The 3,596-nt window shown below is 35.5% G+C and overlaps 1 pseudogene; it reads right to left on the minus strand.

Moving 5' to 3' along the window:
- The window catches only part of LOC131178384 (DNA-directed RNA polymerase subunit beta-like), a 43,443-nt pseudogene extending 41,519 nt beyond the window's left edge, over positions 1 to 1,924 (minus strand).
- Between the last annotated feature and the right edge of the window lie 1,672 nt (positions 1,925 to 3,596).

Consider the following 3,596-nt stretch of genomic DNA (forward strand, 5'->3'; position numbering starts at 1 on the left):
CCATGCAATAGTCGTGAATTCTTGACGATATCGAGCCGAGCAACCTGCTTTTTCCTGAACACGCGATTCGCACCAAATAATTTCCTACCGCTACCATATAGTATTCCTCTCTATTTGGCGATAAATAAAACATCCGTACTTTTTTGATCCTCGTAGATTTCATAAAATGGGCTTTCTAAAGACCCCCAATGACCAATCTTGGCATGAATTGCTAAAGATCCAATAAGTCCAACATTGATTCCTTCAGACGTGTCAATTGGGCAAATGCGCCCATAATGACTAGGGTGGATATCTCGTATCCGAAAACTAGCAGTTCGTCCTGTTAATCCTCCAGGACCCAAATAACTCAATTTTCTCCCATGAACTATTTGTGTCAATGGATTAGTTCGATCCAAAACTTGAGATAATGGGTGTAATCCAAAAAAAGATTCATAAGTGGTTGTTAATGGAGTTGAAGTTACCAAATTTTGAGGGGTCGGTATCAATTTATGCCTAATTGCTCCACATATAGTCCCTCTAACTACATTTTCTAAACGAATCAGAGCCAATCTGAATTGATCTTGTAAGAGATCCGCTACAGAACGAATACGTTTATTTTTTAAATGATTCATATCGTCAAGTGTACCCATTCCAAATTTCATTTCAATCAAATGATCTGCAGCTACCAATATATCTCGTGGTAACAAAAATGTATTATTATGGGGTATATCAAGATTCAGTCTCTGGTTCATATTTAATCGACCAATCTTTCCTAATTCACATCTTTGTTGAAAGAATTTCTTTTGTAATTCCTTACATAAGGATTCAGAAAATATTGGATCTCTGCCTACACAAGTAAATTGTTGATAAAACTCCAAAATGGCATTTTCCTTTGACCCAATTTTTTTTTCCTTATCATTCAGGAAAGATAAGAAAATTTCAGGATAGCACACATTCTCTAAAATTTCTCTTAGATTCAAACCCATAGCTGATGATAAAACTAGAATAGATATTTTCTGTTTCCTACTCACACGAGCCCATATCCTTGCTTTTCTATCAATCTCTAATTCTACTCTTCCCCCAATCGATATTATGGTGCGATTATAGACCGAAATTCCATTATGATCAAATTCGACCGGTAATAGATCAGGGACTCTGCAATATTTGATTGATCACAATTCTGTATATTCCATTTATTATAAAAGTTCCCGTGGAATTCATTAGAGGAATGTTTCCAATAAAAATTGTTTGTTCTTGCATATCCCTCTTTGTTTTCCAAATTAATCTTGCGGATACATATAATTCGAAGAATATGTAATTGATTCATATCTGACATCTCTTTCTTTTATCAAGGGTTCTACTAATTGATATGTTTCCACAAATAATTGAAATTCAATTTCTTGATCTGTATCTTCAATTTTCGGAAACTTATAAAGTTCTTCTGTTAAGCCCTGATCAATGAACCTACAAAATCCTTCAAATTTTATCTGATTAAATCCAGGTATTATAGACATTCCCCCATTTCCATCCCCGAGCATTTTGATTTTCCCGTTTATTAAAAAAAAAATCCCATTATTGGATCATTCTTCATTCAATTATATGGATTGGATCGGTCTAGCAATGATGGAATTTATATTCTATTTACAGAATCACATAAAATTTTATCTAACTCCATAGATGGATATGGAATGTATGAAATACATATGAACGGAGGAATAAAAAGAATTTTATACTCAAATTATAATTTGCAACAGATACAACTGGAAAAGAATTGAGAAATTTCACTTAACTTAGACTTATAAAATTTTGTATAGAATAGCAAAACAAAAAGTGATTCAATTTCTACCATTATTATGATATTACATATTCCAATACGATTGAATACCAGTAAAATAAATGGATTCGGGATTTAATCTTTCGATGAGATAAAGAACCAATAATCAGAAACAATAGCTTCCATGCTATACACCTAGGAAGTACCAAGATGTATCATGATCTGAAGGCACATTATTAGTGGCCTGGGATGAAGAAAGAAATTGGTGATTTTGTGACCAGATGTCTGACATGCCAGCAGGTTAAAGCTGAGCATCAGGTTCCATCAGGGTCGTTGTAACCCATATCTATACCAAAGTGGAAATGGGACCGCGTCACCATGGATTTTGTGACTGGGCTACCATTGACACAGAAGATGCATGATGCCATTTGGGTGATTGTAGATAGATTAACGAAGTCAGCTCACTTCCTACCAATTAGAATCGACTATTCACTAGAAAAATTAGCAGAAATCTACAAAGCTGAGGTAGTACGGTTACATGGAGTGCCAACATTGATCATATCTGGCCGAGAACCAAGGTTTACTTTGAGGTTTTGGAAGAAGTTACAAGAGTCGTTAGGCACTCAACTGCACTTTAGTATGACTTTTCATCCTCAGACGGATGGACAGTCTAAAAGGGTGATTCAGGTAACCCTTAGAACTTAGTAAATTTTTATAAAGGTTAAAGAAATGATAATAATAATAATAATGACATGACATGAATGACATGATAGGTGCTGGAAGATATGCTTTGGAGCTGCATTATTGACTTTGAAGGAAGTTGGGAGAAGCACATTTCTTTGGTAGAGTTTGCTTATAATAACAGCTACCATGCCAGCGTAAAAATGGCTCCATATGAAGCATTGTATGGGAGGAGATGCAGGACTCCCTTATGTTGGACAGAGATGGGTGAAGAGAAAGTAGTGGGCTCAGACTTGGTGAGGCAGACTAAAGAAAATGTGAAACTCATCAGAGACAATTTGAAAGCCACCTCAGACAGACAGAAGTCATATGCCTTGTAACACCCCTAAATTCGGTAGTGCGTTCTACTGTTCCAGTGACCAGTATTGTTCGAACAGCTAGGATGCCTAGAACGACACTTCGATATGAGTGAGGAGACATAAAATAATGAAATACAAGAAAAGAAAATACAAGAAAAATAAAGGAAAAATAATAGTAAAGAAATGCAACCAAGTTAAGCGAGCCGAGAACCCTAGCGATGGGTGACCGCACTGGGAAGTCACGGCGTGGACCGTTGACTAACCCTGGACTGCGGGGAACCCTGGAAAACATTTTTAGGACTTAAATAGACCCTTATTAAAGTATAAATATCATTAGAAATATTAAATAAAAATTAAATAATTAGTACAAAGAAAAGTGAGAAATCGAAAAACGGACAAAACTCGGTGTTACCGAAAAATCGGGAATGCAACCCGAACAGGGGCATTGTGGTCATTTGACATCCCGAATTGTCTTTTGACCTAAATGTCCATTAAAAATAAATAATATTACACTTGGAAAATATAATGAAAAATTAATTTAGGGGTACCTAATATAAATAGCAAAAATGGGGTTCAAATTAGGTAATTAACATAGTTAAACATATAATATAATTGATTTGGTGTAAGTGGACCACTAAGGATTATAATATACATTAAGTGGGCAGATTACTCCACTAAAACATCATCTTCAACTTTAGAAATCTCCATTGCCGTAGATGAAAAGCTCCCAAAACCTCCATTGCCGCATGTAATTCAAGCTTCATCATCCCCTTCATTTCACCTCCAAACACCTAGGTTGCTTC

Source organism: Hevea brasiliensis, chromosome 3 (assembly GCF_030052815.1).
Source record: "Hevea brasiliensis isolate MT/VB/25A 57/8 chromosome 3, ASM3005281v1, whole genome shotgun sequence".
Lineage (NCBI taxonomy): Eukaryota > Viridiplantae > Streptophyta > Magnoliopsida > Malpighiales > Euphorbiaceae > Hevea > Hevea brasiliensis.